This window comes from Anser cygnoides, chromosome 26, assembly GCF_040182565.1.
Source record: "Anser cygnoides isolate HZ-2024a breed goose chromosome 26, Taihu_goose_T2T_genome, whole genome shotgun sequence".
NCBI classification, from domain to species: domain Eukaryota; kingdom Metazoa; phylum Chordata; class Aves; order Anseriformes; family Anatidae; genus Anser; species Anser cygnoides.
Window position 1 is genome coordinate 1,045,492 of NC_089898.1, and position 19,509 is coordinate 1,065,000.

At 54.5% G+C, this 19,509-nt stretch overlaps 1 protein-coding gene across 1 annotated transcript in view; it reads right to left on the minus strand.

Moving 5' to 3' along the window:
* Positions 1-6,746: 6,746 nt before the first annotated feature.
* KCNU1 (potassium calcium-activated channel subfamily U member 1) overlaps positions 6,747-19,509 on the minus strand; it is a 196,132-nt gene continuing 183,369 nt past the window's right edge. Inside the window, exon 32 of the mRNA XM_066983415.1 lies at positions 6,747-12,828. The gene's annotated coding sequence lies outside the window, so the exon portion shown is untranslated. The remainder of the gene's footprint in view (positions 12,829-19,509) is intronic.

Below are 19,509 nucleotides of genomic sequence, written 5' to 3' on the forward strand. Positions count from 1 at the left end.
GCCACTTGGCCGTACCCACGAATGCCAAACTGCAGCAGGACTCTCCTGTGACCTCTCCTGCGATCCTTTGCTCACCGAAACCTCCAGGAAACAGCTTGTGCTGCTAAAATCCCTTGCAGGATTTCGCCACGCAGGCGTGCAGCGGAGAGCAGCGCTCCGTCCTGCCACCAAGAACATTCTCTGGATGCGGTTACGGTGATCGTGCCTACGCGACCCCTTCTCGGAAATTTGTTGTGCAGAGATCGGGTGACGTGCTTCTCTTTTCAGACACTTTCCTAATGGGAATTTACACCTTGGAACTGGAGGTGGAGCAGGATTGGGACCACAGCCCAGAGCCCCCTGCTGCCTGCAGCGGGGCTGGCACAGCCGACGTGTCCCCCTGCTGCGGTGCTGGGCCTGCTTTCCACGCTGGAGATCCATCACCCACTATTTTGGTCTTTCCTTCTATTTTTGGAAATCGTCTCACGGCTCCATATCCTCCCCTGTAACCGGATTCTTCACGTCCCTCCACGTCTCTGCGCTCGGGGTTAACCCTTCAGGCTGGGGCTAAAGAAAAAAAAAAAAAGGAAAAAACACAGCGAACGCGGTGCAGCGGATAGTGAGGGCTGTAGATCACCAAGCCCCTAAACAGCACGGCTTTTATTGGGTTGGAGCTGATTTCTTTCACGTTTGCCTGGGCGACTTTGCATAATTAAAAATAGGCCTCTCGTATAAAAAATAAACAAACGGTATCACTGTCCTGTGCAGGAACAGCCCGGGGGCAGCTCCTGGCTGGGTGAGGTGCCTGGCACGGCCGAGCCCAGCTCCCAAGGCTCCTTTGAAAGCTCCGAGTCTGAGCACAGGAGGCTGGGAGGCAGAGCGCACCGGACCGGCGCTGCCAAAAACTGGAGGGTTTTTTTTTTTTTTTAATAAGGCCTCAAACAAACTAATAAAAAGACCCCGTCAGCAGGGCAAATTTCATTCCAGCTGGGAGCTGGATTCCTGTTAAAGGAAAGTGCCAGCAGGCCCTTTAGCTCCAATGGCACTACCAGACATAGCTATAATTATGAGCTTTCGATTGCTGTGTGAAAGCTGTTATGAATTTCAGTGGGCAGAGGGGCACAGAGGAATAGTAAATCACCCAAACAAAAGGTATGGGCAGCAGGGAGTAGGCTCCGGTGTTAACCAAGCACCATTGTAAAGAGCTTAAATTATGAACATGTGCCATAGTTAAAGCAGGATCTGCAACTGGGAGCTAATTGTCCTGGAGGCACCCCAGCATCTCTGCAGGCACGGGAGAAATCGGGTTACGCTTACCGGTCCTCCGTCCCTGGGATTCCCAGTGCTCCCAGTTCATCCAGAGGAGTGGGAGGACAGCTGCAGCTGGGGGCTGTGGTCACCAGCATCCTGTGCCTGGGATGCTCTGACCTCCTTGGCTGCACTGGGATGGGGCTCCTCCATCCCGCTGCCAGGCTCTGTAGGGCCCCATCCATCCTACAGCTTTGTGCAAGCAGAGCTCTCCAAGCAGGACTTCCTACTGGCCGTTAGTTCAGCCACTACTGTCAACACCCGCCAAACACAAACTCTGAGTAATCTGTTGTTGATTTGTACACGGATTTGTACCGGAAAAGGTTTTTGCTAGCCCACCCCCGGCTTTACGCTGGCCCCTTTATTGGCCCTGGAGGCAGCGCTTGCGCAGGGCGAGCGCGGGGCGCAGCTGTAACTCACGGCACCGCTGCTTAATGCCATGGGGGGACCCGAATCACCCCAGCCCGAGCTCCTGCGGTACGTTGCAGCAAGGCATGCAGTGTTCGGGGGGCACAGCCATGTTCAGCATCATCCAGACACCGGGCACAGTCTGGGAGACTGAAACTTCTGGCCAAAGCCAGCAAAGAAACGAGTTTGTTCGACAGCTTAATGTCCTGCAGGTGCTGTCGGAGCTGCTCTCGAAGAGAAGGGCCTCCTGCCCCGCACCTCCAAAATTCATTTCACCCAGGGTTTTGCTGTCTTCCAAAATGCATCGTCTTTCCCCAGGCACTCCAGGGCTCCCAAGGGTGACCCCCACATTTCCAGGCACCGTTTCAAGCCCTTGCAGCCCTACAAAGCCCGCAGCTGGAGGAGCACATGGGTCCTTGGCACGGCCGTCGCTCACCCCGACCAAATGAGGAGCACCTGCAGGTGGACCCCAAAATGTGGTCTCCCCATGTGCTTCCCCCCCTCCTGCCCCCTCCTTCCCATCCCTGGGGACCGTGGTTATGTTTAATTGTGGCTCTGTGTAATCAGCCACTTGCTCGCTCATTGTCCCAGGTCTCAGCATCCTCAATCACCCTGGGGCAGGCTCGAGCAGCACCAGGAGAATTCAGATGTTGGCCAGGGTGGTGCTTCCCCCTCCCCGCGATGGGTTTTCATGCTCGGGGAGATTTGTCTGCAGACATAACTCCTCTGCACCTCGAGAAAGTCAGCGCTCTGCCGAGACAGCCGCAGTATTAATGTCCTGAACTCGGAGCAAGGAGGGGAGCGTGTGCGTGGAGAAGCAAGTCTGCACCAAACCACATCAGTAAAATGAGAAAGCCAAAGATTGCGCCATAAATAAGGACCAGTTGACATTTCTTAAATTCATAGCTTTAGCACACAGCAAAGTGTCTCCTTTTTATCAGGAATTTGTTGACAAGAGTTGCAAAAAGATCTACAAATAATACTGAGTGGGGCTATGAAAATGTATTTGTGGAACATTTCAGTATCAGGGATCACCATTATATCGGAAGAATCCATCTTCCTGGAACATTTTATTAGTATCTAGATTTTATAGCTGCTCCCTTTTAATTTTTTTTTAAATTTATAATTTTTTTTCACCCCTTCAGCAAATGCAGCATTGGCAGAAAAGAGGGCGAGAGGGCAATGGGGACAGCCCAGCCCCTGCCTCGTCCCCAGCGCTCCCAGCCCGGCCGTGGGGATTCAGCTCCAAGCTGCCCCCATCCCTTTCCATCCCATTATGCCATTCTTGGGGTCTCGGTGCCATCCGGGGATGGAAAACTTGTGGAAGTGCCAGGGAACGGAGCCTGTCCCCCAGGGAACGCTCAGCTCCAGCACCAGCACCCGCGGTTACCCTTCCCCAGCCGCTGTCCACGGCCCCGCTGCCGCACGCGGGGCCCATCCTGCCCTCACCCCCCCGAGCTGCAGCCTGCCCGGCAGAAGCGATGATAAATTTCCAGCAGTGGCATTACAGACAGTCATAAATAACGCCTTGCTCTTTGGTGCCGGCAGTTTCCATTAGGGCTGTCTGGATTGGGCTGTTGATACCCCCAAGTCTGCGCTGGACCCAGCCGTAAAATTTATCAGCGTGCTTTCCTCACCCCTTAAATCATCCCGGCTGGGAGCCATATGGTAGATAAGGCCCCCAACGACACCCGGCCCCCAGCGGCAGCGGGTGGGCAGCTCTTCGGAGGGGCACGGGGGCGCTTCTGCCTCTCGGTGCCACCGGGAGGGTGCCACTCGTCCCCTGCGCACCGCTCCCTGCCCTTGGTGGCACGTCCAGGGCGTCTCGTGGCTGTCCAGACCCATACCAGCAGCTTATTAGAAGGAATCGCCTCTTGTCCACCCCTCTCGCAGCTACGGGCATTCCAAACGTAGTTGTTTGGTTGCTGAATTTTGGTTATTTTGAGCTGCAAGGGCCCCGTGACACAGGGACCCACGTTGCTCTCTCGTCCCCAGTGGCACAGTGGCGGAGGAAGGGCAGCGTGCCTCAAACCTGAGGTTTTTTTTCCCCGTCCCTGCCTTTCCCACCTTTATTTATTTCTATGCAGAGCGAGGTGTAAATTGACACCAAATCAGCCTGTTTACATTTCACACCCACTTTGCACAGGAGAAAACGTGTAAAGTGGTGAAGAATGAAGCCTATTGTTGCAGGGTTTGATTAAAAAGGGGGAAATATTCCCCAAGGTTTTGCAGGAAGGATTTACACATGCGTTTAGCTCCCTCTCCCCCACCCTCCATGAGTATCTGAGATACAACTGGATGGTGACTACATGGGGAAAATCAGAGTTTGTGCCTGTGACTGGATACAGCTTGGTTGGATAAATGAAAATTACCTTTTCGGGACAACACAGGCACCCGTCCGCTGCTTTCCCCGCTCGGGGCTGGCTTTTTCACCTCTGCTCTGCAGCCCCAGCTCTGCTTTGCAATCTCGTTCCCATTCCAATCCACTAAAAGCAAAGCCAAGGCCTCGCACAGGGGCTCTTTCCTACGTGCCCCTGGGAATTGGCTGCCCCCCCCCGGCCCTTTGCTGCCCCCAGGGGCGAAGCATGTGTTGGGGTAAGGAGCGACCCCAGGAATCCCGGGCTACCTCGGCGGAGGCCTGTCTTGCAGAGCCTGCCATAGTGAACTCTTGGGAACACATTAAATTAAGTGTCCTAAATTCGCCTAACTATGCATTTAATTTGGCAGTAATAGGACACTCTCTGTATAATAGCGGAGTTGCTGTATAATAGAAGAGTAGCTGCATATTAATATTTTGATTATTAAAGACGTGTATTGGAGGCTTAATAACTATGTAATATATTATTGCTTAATTGCTCAGACTCTTAAGTATGTTTTCATAATTAGCTGCTATTTAGTTAACGTAAATATCCAGCTTATTAAATATAGAAATGCATTTCTGCTTGCAGCGGTTATTTTGCATAACCGGCGAGCCGGGCGCTGCTCCGTGGGGACCGACCCTGCCGCGGGTGGCCCCGGTGGCCACACGGCCACTTCCCTGCTAGCACCGGGGGGCCACCGGGGCCACCAAGCTCGTCACAGCCGCTCCGAACTTTGCAGGCTGTCTTGGACGTGGTGGGAAGGCTCCCAGGGCTCAAGCCTTCGCTTTGTCTGGTTCCTCTCAAGCAGAGATAATTCCCTCTACCTGGGCCAGACAGCTGATGTGCTTCCTTCTTCCTTAATTTGGTAATAAATCTGCCAAGCCGGGAGGCTTCTGAATGAGGCTTTTGCTCTGGTTCCTGCATGGAGGACCCATAAAAACCATATGGAAATGAAAGACAGGAATGCGCATTTCATACTTGGGCTGAGCGGGGCCCACGGCTCGGGGATCGTCGGCGTTTATCTGGTATAAACACCTGAGCTCGCCGCCAGCTCGGCTGTGCGTGGGTGCGAGCAGGTAAATGCCCTGGGGACGGCAGCCTTTGGTGCCGAGAGTGCACGTGGGTGATCCTGGCAGCAGCCACGGGGAATGGGGGGAGCCTGGTGGCACCCGGCGGCACCTCGGCTTCTCCTGCACTTGTCCTGCACTCCTCCTCGTCAGAACTGGTGTGAAAAAAAATAATTAAAAAAATCAAAAAATAAATGAAATGAAATGAAATGAAATAAAAAAATAAAATAAATAAAATAAAATAAAATAAAATAAAATAAATAAAATAAAATAAAATAAAATAAAATAAAATAAAATAAAATAAAATAATATAAAATAAAATAAAATAATAAAATAAAATAAAATGGTGATGCCTTAGGAAACCTATAGTCAGGGCATGCTGGTGGAAATTCCCTGCGTGTGACTGAGCCCTGGGCTGGGACTGCAGGGACAACGCTATTTCAGGGTGTTCCTGCTTGCTGTGGTGACCTTTACAGGCCTGTTCCAACCCAAACTGTGCCCTGTTGTGCAGATATTGCTGGGACGCTGCCAGGGATGCTGCAGGGATGTGGGGTGCGGAGGGGCTCTGCAGGCGGGCCTGATCCTACACCCCCAGCGGCCCCCTACTCTGCCTGCGGAGCTTTGCAGAAATGGCAGAAATGATCTCGTTTTGACTCCATGCACGGTTCTGATTGAGAGCTTCGAAGGTCAGAGCCAGAGGTGAGCACCTGGCCCCCGCAAGACCCCCGAGCCCCCCGAGGTGGCCGTGCTGCCAGACTCGGAGGTTGGGGCAATTCTCGTCAAGCGCTGGGATCGAACAGTCCGAAGGGCTTTGGGTTTGTTTTTCAAGCTCACAGATTTGGGGCAAGTTTCTTGTTTTGGTTCCTAAATGCTACACTTCAACGTGTTTATTGTCCCACCGCCTAACAGGGGAGGAAGGCTGAATGAGCTAATAACTCAGCCGCTGTGAACATGTTTATTTGATTTTTTTTAAAAAGAGCTTTAGCAAATACAGTGCGTACAAGGAAAGAAAAAGCCCTGATGCCAGCATGCATAATTCCTCTAGGAGCAAGCCTGATAGGAACACAAAAGCGTGCATGCTTCCAAACTGTAACCAATATTTGCACATCGGAGTGACTAATTCTCCACTCTGCACCACAGAACAATAGGCATAATAGCAAGGTACATTAATGCAAAGCGTGATTGTCTGGTGCCGTGGTTATTTGACACATAAACAAGGAGAGGAGGAGGATTTTTATCTACCTGTATAACTATTCGCTGAACAGCGGGTTACAAATGTGCTCAGAAAATGCTGACCCAGGGCTGCTCCTGTACCTCCTGCGCCGGATTGGCACATGATTTGCAGCACTGCGGGAGTTCTATAGCTGACCTCATTAGCAGTGCATTTCCTGGCTTGTTAGCATCATATTTGTATAATTTACGGCACCTTCGTTTTTATGGAATGTGTTCCTTGTAGAGTGTAATGGCAGCAATATATTTAACCTCTCCTATTTAGGAATGCTGTTGCTGAAGGCAGCCTGGAGATATAAAAGGGATTTTTTTTTTTTTCATCCCTCTTTCTCTCTAGCATGCATATTTTTTTTCCACCCAGTTGCTACATACCCAAATATACGTGGAACCTGTGAAGTGTTCATAAAAGGAAACGTGAAGCTGTGCTCAGGAAACCGCAGCTTTTGCAGGAGCGTTCCCAAGGTCAAGCCCCTAAATCAGTGCGGTGTCATCCACCCAAAGCCGTTACTCAGCTGCTGGAAGAGGAATGGGAACTGCACCGGCAAAGGGGAAGGACAGCCCCGCGGTGAAGGCAGCACGCAGCAGTGGGACGGATTTGGGCTCAGCTCCTGCTGGCCGGCCAAGGGTCCGGCTCCCCATGAGGGCAAGGCTTGGTTCCACCCCTGGGGATGCTCCTTTTCTGCTCCGTTTCCTTCACAGGCACCTCTGCGCACCGGTGTGGCGGTGGCGATGTGGCCACATGGGGTGACAACGATGATGATGGTGATGGAGCTGAAGTGTGCACACCCTGGTGAGGGGCAGACTGAGGTCTGGGTGCCAAGCTGGGACTGCTGCCCCCTCCCTCGGCCTGCCTGAGTGCCCCAGAAGCGCCGTCGTGCTCTCCCCAGGATGTGTGGGTGTCACAGGCTGGGTGCAGAGCCCCTGCCCACCCAGGCTGTGTCTCTCCAGGGCCCCCCAGCCATGCAGGAGCACCGTGGCCTGTGGGAGGAAGCTCTGCTACAGCAACCGGCACCATGCTCAGTGCAGAGCCCTTAGGAATACGCTCCTGTTTCTGCTCCAGGCGTCACAATTTTTTTTGTGGCGCTCTGGAAAATCAGAGCACTGATTTTTTCATGGAGGCAGGGTGCAAGGAGGCGATGGGGAGGTGGCCGCCGAGCCCCCCACGTGGCAGAGGGCCCGAGGCTCCCTGCACAAGCCGTGCGGCACCACTGGCAGGCTCCGAGTCAGCTCAGCCCCACCAAGAGGTGTCTGAAATAGGGCAGACAAATGCCTGCAAACGCACGTTTTCCTCCATCCAAGAGGAGCCTGGGGGTGATGTGTGCAGATGGAGACGTCTCCCGCTGACGGCTGAAGTCAAGCAAGAAGAGCCCCACCTGCAGAGCTGGGTGCTGCAGGGGCAGGCTCCAACACGAGGGCGTGAGGATGGGTACCAGCACCCGCGGGACACAGCACCCCCGCTGCTGGATCCCCCCTGGGGCATGAGTTGATGCCAGCTCCTCTCGGGGCTCGCCCTGTGCTCCGCCGTGCTGGCACCGCTTGAAAGCAAGGGCCTGGGGCTAACCCACCCCCTGCCAGGCTTTAAAACCGTGCTTGTTTTCGGTTTTACTTGAAAGAGGCTGAAGGGGGGAATTAAGAAGCTTTTCCTCAGGAGATGGAGCCCTCCGAGCCTGAAGGGCACCGTCCCGTGCCGGAGCCACTCGCGGTGCTCAGGAGGGCCTGCAGCGCTCACCGCGGCCAAGTGCATCCTCCATCTGCTGCTGCAGAGCCCTGCGGGAGCCGTTCCTCGCTTTTCTCCTTTCCCTTAAGCCACAAATTCGCCCCAATGCAGCTGTCTCTATTTCAAGTGCTCTAGGTCAGGGCGCTCGTGTGCTGGACCCGCTGCTCTCAGCTCACGCATCTCAGCCCGAGGATCCCCTCGGGTAGGACGAGGAGGCTGTACAAGATCCTCCTCCCTGCCCTCCCACTGCTGTTTTTTGTCTGTGTCTCCCTCCTCTTCTCTCCTGCAGGGCTCTGGAGGTGCCCGGCGCTGCCATCCAGGACCTGCCATCCAGGGGAGCGCTGCCAGGGGACCACGCAGACACAGCACGTGGAGCTGCTGTCCCCACCTGCCTGTGGCTGCCTCGAAACAGGATCTGGATCCCTTATAACTTGATTTAAATCGAAGCTGTCTCGTTAGATGGCTGTGTACCTGCTTGGTTGTCTAAACATCCCATTTTCATGCTGCTCAGGTCGTCTGCGATGTCTTGCAGTGATGAATTCCCCGGGTTAGCAGGGAGTTGCACAAAAACGCCTCTCCTGGCGGTGCGGTGCAGCCTGTTTGCACCTGCTGTGGCTCCGGGCCGTGACGGCGGTTCCGGATCGCTCTGCTTCACCCCCCGCCCTGGTTCGATTTGCTCAGCCTGCTTTGCTCACACCCACCCCAATTCCATCCAGTCTTGGGTTGGCGGGACCCAGCACGGGTCCCTGCTGCCGGGGGGCAGATTCGGCTTCGCTGCCCCATCGGGGCATCCTCAGGCACCCGGGGAGCCTGCAGGGAGGGGACACCTGAGCCGCCACCACCACACCATGCGGGTTAGCAAGCATCGCTTCCCTCCCCAGTCAACCACGGCTGGCCAAGGCGAGAGGTCCGGCGAGGCTCCAGGACCAGGCGAGGCCACTGCTGCCCCGCAGAGCTCGGGGGGCACGGAGCAGGATGGGGGGCACGGCGGCGTGGGGCCGGGTGGCAGCGGGTGGCATCGCGCCCTGCTCCCGGCGCTGCGGCAGCCCCGGCGGTGAGCGGCAGCAGCACTCCCGTCTCCGCGGCTTCTTGTTAGCTGCACTCTAAGCAGGAAAGTGACTGGCCCTGACAATATAATTTACATTGCTGTATAAAACTATCTGTGGAAGCCAAGCTAATTTGTGCCAGATTAGGCTATTTGTCTCAGCCACTGTCTAACGGCACAATCTATCAGAGGGCTGTTTTCAAATATCGCTTTTCAAGCGTGCCCTTGAGAGGCGGGAATTGATTGGGATCTTAGAAAGCAAAATTACAGCAATAACTTAAAAGAAACAATAATTACTGAATCATACCAGTGTCAGCACTCTGCAAAACACGAAATAGCCATCAAACCCCAATCCAATATATTCTGAAGCAAATTTATTGAATGGAAAAAGCAGTTGAGTGAGGCTTTTTTTCTCCCCTTTCCCTTCACCCCCTCTCTCTCCCGGTACATATGGTTATCTCAAAACCGCAAGTGAATGAGTCGATAATTCTTGTCATTGACTGCTCCATTTTCAGAGAGTCAAGAAAAGATCCATTAGCTACCTCCCGACTCGGTGTCTTTCCCCTTCCCCTCCAGTCATTTGCTAGTCTGCGCTCCTCAGGCAAACAAACATATATAACTAATCATCTGTTAAAGCGCCGAGTCCCCTAATAAATCTCTGCAACTGAAATACTTTAATGGGTAATTAATTGATCCTGTTCCAGAGGAGTAATAAGATAATAAATTAGACAATATTTCACTCAGTTGTGTCAGTGTACTGCTAATGGTGCTGTAGGGCTAAGCCGAAGGATAATAAATTAGCCAGAAATTAACTGCTAAGAGCTTTCTGCAGAGAAATTGGCTGACAGGCAAGGCTTTGTGATTTAGGGCCCCAATGCCGTTGTGGTGCTCTCCATTTCATTTATTTATTTTTCGGTGCTGGCGAATATTAACTCTTGTTTGGGGCCGGAGCGAGCTGCGTGGCGCGGCACGGTGTGGCACGGCACGGCACGGCACGGCACGGTGCAGCAGCGTGCAGCGGGGCCGGGGAGCAGCAGATTTATTGCAATCTGGTCGCGCTGCATGTAGGTAAATTACTTTTGTGCTGACTGTAAAGACTGTCTCTGAGGCAAGTTATTACCCATCCAGCAAACAAAAAGGAAATATTTTCTGGTGCATCTGTCATATTTCTCGGGAAGCTTTGGCAGCGGCACGGGGAAAGGTGACTCCAGGGGACCGATCCTCGTGCGGTGTAAAGCAGCACGGCCCTGCTGAGGTCTGGCTGCTGCTGTGAGCTGTGCTAATGAGGACCCGAAGAGGTTTTGAAGGCCGGCCCGTGCTGGCAGCCCCCCCACGCAGACGCTGCAGCAGGGGGTGCTGAGCAGGGTTGGCTTTGTCTCGCCAGGAGCAGGCGGTGCCTTGCCCCCAGCCCTGCTTCTGCTGGGGCAGATGCCCCACGGAGCACCCCCGGGTATAAAAGCACCTCAAGGACCCCGGTCAGGGCCAGTGCCTATTAGCAAGGTGCTGTGGTTGTTGATGGCATCACCCTTCCCTTCCCCTCCATCCTTACAGCACCAAGTCGGCCTGCCCCAGCTTCAATAGGGCCAGCCTCCTTCCCGGCCTCCCAAACCCCAGCTGGGGCTGCAGCGGGGGCCCTGCAAGGCAAAAGGCGTCTGCTTTGGGCCCAGGGCATAGCGAGAGGAGGAAAGTCAGGATTCAGAAGCACTGGAAGGGATGTACAAGAGGCTGATGAAATGCCATGGGAAGTTCCCCAGTGCAGGGGACGCTGCAGGGCATCCCGCAGCACCCTGCGTCCCGCAGCATCCCACATCGTCCCACAGCACCGTGCATCTCACAGCACCCCGCAGCATCTCACAGCACCCCGCAGCATCTCACAGCACCCCGCAGCATCTCCCGCAGTGCAGTAAATACAGGCAGCTCAGCAGAGGCACCGAGGCCAAGGGCCTCTCCTTGGGCTTGCCCTCTCGCACTCCCCCTTTTCTCCTTCCTGCTGCCATTGCTTCCTGAGAGGAGGTGAAGAGAGTGATAATCAGCCAGGGCACCAGGAGAGCTCACGGACGAGATTAAAAGCAAATCAAAGAAGAAAAATTGTGGCACGGTTTATGTCTTCCTAATTAAAACCCCGCCAGCCTCCCTTCTCTCTCCCCCCCCCCCCCCCCTTTCCAGCTAATGTTACACTAACGAGCTGAGTTTAGTGGCATTTATGTAGATAAAAGTCCTGATGATTGATCTCAATGGCTTGTTAAAATTAGTTTCAGTCCACCATATTGATTTAATTCCATTGCTTGAAAGTGCTAATTAATAATGATAATAAAAGTGTCTGGGCTCATTATTATCAGGAGGCAGGTTGGGAAGGGGCTGAGGGGCGCAGAGGCTCGCACGTCGCTCACTCCGCCTAGAAGTGGCCTCTGGAAAGCCGCTGTGGGGAGGGAGCAAACAGGGCAGGAGAGGAGGGGACAGGGGTCTGGGTTACCCTTACCAGGGTCAGGCAGGGCTTGTGCAGGACACCAGGAGCCGGGACACGAGGGGACGTTGGCTGGGACCTCCCTGGGCTGTGGGTCCCCTGCACCCCAGTGTGGGTCCCCAGCCGCGCCGAGCCCAGCCTGCCCACTAATCACGCTCCTCTTGGATCGCTTCGTGCTCCCTAAAATGTTTTGCACTGAGGTTTTCTAAAGGCTCGTCCGCGGGCCGAACTTCAGTGTCACAGAGCGGCCCCAATTAAGGAATTTGCCGAGAATGCGCCGCCTGCAAAATGGTGCTCACACTCTCCTTCAGATACCTGCTGTCTCCAGCTTCTGAAGCCTCTTTCCTGGGGAAATTAATTAGTGTAATTAATATATTTATGCAATCATTCAAAGTGCTGATTACAGGCAACTGCAGAGAAAACTTTTAACAGCAGCCGCCACCTCCTCCCGCGGCTCAGCGGTGTAATTTCGGTGCGTTTGCTTATCTCGGCTCTCGCCGGCCACCCCGGTAACATCGGGGTGTCCCGTGCCAGCTGCTGGCTCCCTCCGAGGCCGGGATGTCCCAGCTCCAGCCACGAGCTCTCCCCTTCCCCTGCACCCCAGGACATCCGCGCCGTGCTGGGGCTGTGGCAGGATCGGTGCGAGCCGGTCCCCCCGAGGCAGGGCACTGCTGCCTCTCCCCTCGCTCCCTCCTCTTTGCCCCTTCTGTCCCTCATTTCTTTCCCTTTTATTTCTAAAAATTCTCTGTCTTTCCCATCCATCATTTTCTCATTCCCTCTCTCGCATACACAGCGAGCCAGCTAATGGAGTCTGCAGTAATTCAGTCATCCTCGACAGGGCTGTAATTTCAATAAATAATTATGGGACTTGATTTCATCTCCCTCCTTCCCGAAACGCGGCCGCACAAACTCGTCACAGGGCCGGGCAGTTCATTAGCAGCGGGACTTCAGGATGGCCCCGTGGGTTTGGGGGCTCTCAGCTCAGCCCCTGCCTTTCTCCTGGTGCCGCTGACTCCGCTCGTCCAACGCAGCATCCTGGGCTCCAAGCTCCGTCCACGTCCCGAGGATGGGAGGCTCACCCCCTGTCCGCAAGGCCAACAGCACGGATCCCACCACCGCCGCCAAGGGGACGACAGCACAACAAGGCCGACCACGGCGAAGACAAATCCGAGGCCAGGCGAGGCCAGCAGTCCCCCGGCTCTGCAGGCAGCCAGACCGCAGCTAGCCGTCCCCAGCGCCTTTGGTCTTGGCTGAAAACAAAGTGAAGGTCCCTGAGTTCTCCTATAAATGGTAATGATAACACAATTATCATGCAAAACAAAAATTAAGTTTAATGGTGCAAAGCCAGGGTGTACTGTGGAGGTAATTCATATTAATTATGTTTGGATTAAAAGCTTATTTCTTTTGTTAGCATCTGCAAGTAGGAACTTAGCAGTAAAAAAAGCCGCATATAATTACTGCATCTTATGGAGGAGCAGTGTCGAACTTAATGGAGCATCCCCATTCTCTCTGGGCACCCGACGAGTGGTAATATTTCACATTTTATGAAATACAGAAGAAATAAATTACAGGTTTAATGATAAGCATTACTTGGGCTCGTAATGCAGCGCAATTGGCTACCCAACGCGCGCAGACCTGCAGACCCGAGCGGCGCAGGGCTGGCAGGCAGCGGCTCGCCGTGCTCGGTGGGGACAGGGGGCAGCGGGGACAGGGGACTGCAGTGAGCCCCGAAAACCCTGCTCCGGCCCCCACTGAGCTCGTGGGGGTGCTCCTGCCTCGAATTCCCTCCACCCACCGCCTGCCAAGGTGAGTTTCTGAACAGCAACGTGCAAGGTCCGATGGACGTGAGAGCTCTGCAAAATGTTTCGCTAGCCCGAGGCCGTGTCCCACCTGCCTCTGTGCTGCAGCGCAATGCCACCCCTCGCTGTGACCCCCCCCCTCGCTGCGTCCTGCCGTCACCCCCTTCATCCCCGGAGAGCTGCCAGCACAGCTGAGGGTTCGGTTTCATGGGGTTGGGCTCCCCTGGCCCCTCCGTGCCAGGGAGGCAGGTGGGGCTGCCCCGCAGCTGGCCGGGACAGGACTGAACCCCGCTGTCATCGCCGCTCGCCGGGACGCTCCCCCTGCTCCTTGTGAGTCCGGGGCCTGACGGCGACGTGGGTGCCAGCTGCTATTTTAATGCCTCTGTGCTGCTGCTGGAGGGGGGGGGGGGTCTCCTTTTAAGCACCAACCGGTTTGGGGCTGGTCTCCAAAAGCTGCGGGGGCGTCAGCTTTTACTGATGGAAGTGAAATGGCCGCTTTTTAAAACATCCCCTTTTTTTTTTCTAACCAGAAAAGCCTCCGGTCAGGGCAGGCTGAACCCCTCTGGAAAGCAGCTCCTGCTCCTTGGGCAGCATCGTTTGGCTTCAGCCTCCTCATCCCAACCCGCGGTGCGGGCGCTTTGCTGCTTTCCCCATTTCCCAGTCTGTGAGCCTCAAATTTCCGCCCCCCCCCCCCCCCCCGCCCCGCAGCTTTTCTTAAGGGGTTAAGGTTGCATCGACACCGTCATTAGCGTTATCTGGTTATCGATCTAGGAATTAAAAACCTCTACAGCTGGGCCTTCAGCTCCTGCTCTAAGGGGACGTGATGGTGCCCCATGTGGGGCCGGGCACCCCCAGGCACGCAGAGCAGGGACACGGCCACGTCCAGAGCCCCGTGCGGGGACGGGGGGGACGACGTGCCCCCAGGGCTGCTGTGGCCCCAGGGGATCCGCCGTGTGCATACATCAGTGCGTGTATACACGTACACACACACACAGACACAACAAAGCAGCTTCTATAAATCAGCACTCTTCCTGGCTTTTTTTTTTTTTTTCTTTTGACACAATAAATCTATTTTTTTTTTTTTAAAAACTCATGGTAGCGATTGCATCATCTCCCTTTCGCTTCCTTCCCCGCCCCGCTCCTAGAACAGCACAGATTAAGATAAAGTGATAGTGCTGTGTCAAAGAGTGCTTTACTGCCACACTTGGGATAGAAGAGGAGAGGTTAATTTATCATCGCTGGGGAGAACTGACAGAAGAGAGATATACTACCGAAGGGGGATTTAGCACAGGGCCAAGAAACTTCACACTATTTTTACCATCTGTCACATGCTCTAATAAAGCAGGACAAAATATGAAGAAAGGAAAAATGAACTATCAAACACTGATGTAATGCAGCCCATAAATCTAATTTAATTACTTTGCATGGAGACAGGTCCTCGAGTCCGTGTGAATATACTGGATTTTCTTGGCAACTTAACAACTAAGTGTTTTAATAACATCACACTATAATTTATTCTGCTTGAAACACAAAACCTCTTTTGTGCAAGTTTTTTTTTTTTTTTTTTTTTTTTTTTTTGGTGTGTGAGAACTGTTAATTTTTCCTGCTAATGTCAAAACTGGCATAAATTCACATGTGAACTTGAAGCCTGACTGTGAAAAAAGGCGGAGGTTAGCGAACGCCTTTTTATTGTTCGCTGCTTTCCGCGTGTGCGTGTGTGTGTGTGTGCGTACACACGGGGGGCTGCGAGCGCCTGGGAAATAATTGGGGCTGCTGATGACTTAGGTGCAGAGTTGTCTGGGTAATTAGATTTTAACGTCACGACAGAGGAGTGGGGGAGGGAGGAGCGGGTGTTGGCCAAAAAGCCAAAGAAAAGTGGAGGAGGGAGAAGGAAAAGCGCGGAGGGCTTCTGGGGGCGGCAGGAGAGGGATGCGAGCCCCTGGGGCCGGGGGGGCTCAGGCCCCCCGAGGGGCAGGGACCGAAGCAGCGGGGAGCAGGAATGAGTCAAAAAGTAGAATTATTATTCAATATGTGTCCCTGCGAATCCGGATGCAGTTACAGAAATTATTGCTAATAATGAAAGCTATATATCAAAGGTTATAAAATTCCTCTGTACTGGGACACTATTTTTCTAGGCTTTGTTCTGAACCATTAAAGATGACATATTGAGTTTGTGTGCCTCTGTGTTTAGTAAGAGACATTTAAATCTGATTTTAACCTAAACTGGCAATTTTGACATTTGTCTCCGGTCTTTAAAGCAGGAGCTATGATGCCACCGAGCAGGGGCGGCGGGCTGCTCCCGCCCAGCCTCCCTGCCCTCCCGCAGCGGGGAAGGGGTGAGCAGGTAATTAATTTGTTAGATCATCAGTGATTCATGGAAAATAAAACCATCCGTCTTTGTACAGCTCTCTCTGGGAGGAAAAAAGTAAAAAAAAAAAAAATATAAGAAAAGGCAAAGAAGGAGGAGAGAAGCATGCAGGGACTGGGCACCTGCGCGGCCCCTTGGTCCACGTGCGCTCCCATGGGAGCTGATGGTGTGCGTGGTTCCCCCGCCTGCAGCATCTCTGGGATGCAGGATGGTGCCCGTGGGTAAAACCGGTCACTTCCACGGGCTCAGAGAATGAAATAATTTCTGCTCCAGGGGTCTCGTGGCTCCCCACAAAGTTTATTTGAAGTTAAAATTCCGGAGGGTTCGGCCGAAGCAGCATCCTCTGCGTGCTCCCACCATTTGCTAAGCCCTCCTCTCCCTTCTTTAGAAAGATGGGGGAAATGGGTGAAAAAAGAGAAACCGGGGGCATTTTTCAGTGCCATTTACATTTATCTGCCCCGGCCAGCAGCCCATCTAAGCTCACCGACAGAGGCGGCGGCGATGCCCCCAGCCCAGGACTGGTCCTCGCGGGACCCGGCCGCGCAGGCTCCCAGGGGACGCCAGCAGGATTCACTCACCCCGTGACTTCAGTGCCAGCACTGCTGTCCATCGCTTTTTTTTTTTACACCACCCGGGCAGTCAACACGTCAGATGATTTACGTGCATGGCAGCGACCTGCTCCTCCTGGCTGTGCCGAGGCAGCGGAGGGGCCTCTGCCCGGTCCCGTGGGACGCGGCGGGGTGGCAGCGGGGCAGGTCCGGCCCCGAGCTCACGTGCGGGAGCGAAGCGTGGCACGTGCACGCCGGACTTTGCAGAGCTGGGATTTTGGATTTCAGCTTCCCTGAAGCTTCACCCGAAACTTGCCTGAACTTCTCGTGCAATCGTTGATTTTTCAACGCTGAAAATTTTAAATAATGCAGAAGAGGTTCCCCCCTCCTCCCCCCCAGTTAGAGCAAATCCATCAGGCTTTGTAATAGCATCTCAGGGGAGGAAAGTGAGTATTTAAAACCAAAGTGCGGCAGAAGACACTGCTTTGGGGATGTGGAAAGGTACTGCCTGCCTGTTATTTGTTCAAGGATTAGAAACCTTAAAATTCAGGAATCTGTAAGTGCTGCGGCTCTCTGTGTGCATGAGTCTGCCCCAGGCAGACTTTGCTGGTGCCCGGACACGGCTCTGGGTGGATGTTGGATAACGGGAACATCTCAGCCTCCTGACCTGGGCCAGCAGGCCCCGTGCCTCCTGCAGTGGATGCTGCATAAATGCGGAAGAAACCGCAAATTCCTTTAAGCCTGAATAATCTTCTCCAAGCCCAGCGTCCCACCAGCTATACTGAACGAGAAAATCTGTGGCTGAAAACTCAGTGTTCCTGCACCGGGGGGGTGCTGGGGGCCAGGAGATGCTTGCTTAGCACGTGGCTGTGTCAGCAGCGAGACGGAGATCTGCACAGGCTGAGCCTCACAGGGCAGCTCGGGGTGCTTTGCTCTCCTTTTCCTACACACAAAAGGAAAGAAGGGCTAATGCAAGATAAACCATGTCACAGCCCCGGGCATCTCGCCACCAGCTCCGGACCCAGCCAGTCGTTTCCGACCCAAAGAGCTGTGACTGCAGACACCGCGCGCCGAGGAGCGACCAAGTGATTTATTGCACAAGGGCACTTGCATCCTGTAGCTAATTAATCCGTGCACTGGGGGACTGCTCTTTAAAGTACAAGAGTGTCAGCAAGCCAGGCCCGGGAATCATTTATTTCTTTTCCTAAATGAAATTTTAAGAGAGAACCTGGCTTGTCCCAAGCTTGCTGAAGTGGAGCTACAGACCCTGAAGGAGATTATCTTCAGTTCCAGCTACCGAATGCCCCTCCGTACCCGGTGTGCTGGGGAGCACAGGTCTGCAGGCGTCTTGGGAGCGATGCCCCTGCCTCCAGGAGAGCTCTGGGGAGGGTAAATCCCCCCCTGGGTGGCAGCAGCTCCTGCCTCTGCTTGGCTCTGCTCTTCCCGTGGCAAACAACTGCCCTTCTCCCTCCGAACTCCCATCCCTTCCGTGCGATCCAGGCGTGCGCCCTGGTGGGGACAGCTCTCAGTCGGTGCCTGCATCTGCCTGGCACCATGGGGGCTTGGTCTCTGGGGGGGCTTTCTCAAAGCAACGCACAGAACCAGGCCCACGCTGCTCGAACGCATCACAAGGCAGTGGGAAGGAGAGCGAAAATGCAGTCAAAGTGGATCTGCAATCTACTTTCTTATTGCAGAAATAGATTTTGTATAATACACTAGGCATTATGTGGTTGCAGAAATGTGCACACCTTCAAATATATTGTTCAATAGATTGGAATTTATTTCGCTCTATTTTCAATGTCCCTCTCCCCTCTTTCTTTTTTTTTTTTTTCCTGTGTTGGAGATAATGAAAACCCTGGTATTTAAATTCAGTTGCAGCTCCTAGCTTGCACAGATTGATTGCTTAGGAAAAATATATATATAAAAAAACCCCTCAGAGCATGTATGCATAAACTAGATGGTAGATTAGGTTACTGGGAGAGGAAACGTACAAATGTACCGGGAGTGTACCTTTTGCAAGAAGATTAACTGATGGCAGCAGCAAGTTGCTGATGAAGGCAGTTTGCGTAAGAGCGGACCCTGGCGATGGAGACCCATCACTCACCGCCGGCAGCGGCTGGGCCGGGGGCACCGCGGGCACGGGCACGCACCGGGGGACAGCGTGGGCAAGGGTCTGCCGCGGAGGCCTCCTGCTTTGAGCTGCCGGGGGGCATTTGGCACTGGGCAAAGCCCACGAGCGTGGCTGCGATTTGAGCCCTGCGAATGAAGGATTAAGCAGACCAAACCAGGACATAAATCACGGTTTCCCCACAAGCTTTGCAGCAAGCCGGACCCGGCGTGAATTCCCCCACAGCCGCTGTTTGGGAACATGGGAAGATTTACAGGCCCAGCCCTGGGAGGCAGCTCGAAGCCTCCTTTCCCATGGCCGCGGGGCTGCAGCCACCTGCTGCCCCCGGGTGCGGGGGGCTGCGGGCTGGGGGCCGGCTGGGGACGCTGCCACCGCGCCAGCTGCCTCTCCCCACGTGGGCACGGGGGGGCTCAGCGCAGCCACAGCACGCCACGGGCACCGGGGGGGCTCGATGCAGCATGCCCGGGGCTGAGGCATGCCTAAAATGCCCGTGTCTTCACCACTGCTTCCCCGGGGGCTGCAAAGCGTCCCCAGGTGCTGGGGAAAGCCAGAGGAAAGTAAAGAAATTTACGGGCTCACTTAGGGCAGGGATGGAAAACGCTTCTTAGCTGATGCACGAGCCGAGGCCGGCTTGCTTTTGCCTTTCTAGCAAAGACACGGCCAGGGAAGAGGCAGAGGGTGATTTTCCATGGGGGTGAGGCAAGGAGAGGCCCAGGCATCGGCCAAGCCGGGGCTGACACCTCTGGCTGGGACGAGGCAAACGCTGCTGGGGCAGCGCAGGAAAAGCCCAGCACGGGCCGCGTCCAGCTTAGGCATCCATGCAGGGTGCTGGAGAGCTCTGCGTGGATCCCAGCACACCTGGGGCTGCCCTGGGCACAGCAAGTCCCAGCAGCAGGGGCTGGTCCTGCAGGGCTTCGCCCCCAGCTCCCGTCCCCCCTGCGCACACGCAGACCCTCCAGCCCCGGGGCTAATCCCACGGGAATCGCTGCGAACTGCCAGGGATTTGTCCGGGTGCTGCCGCCGTGTGCCCAGGCCTTCCCCTCGGAGAGGCGAGACGCTTTGCTGCGCGCACACACAAGTTTTTACAT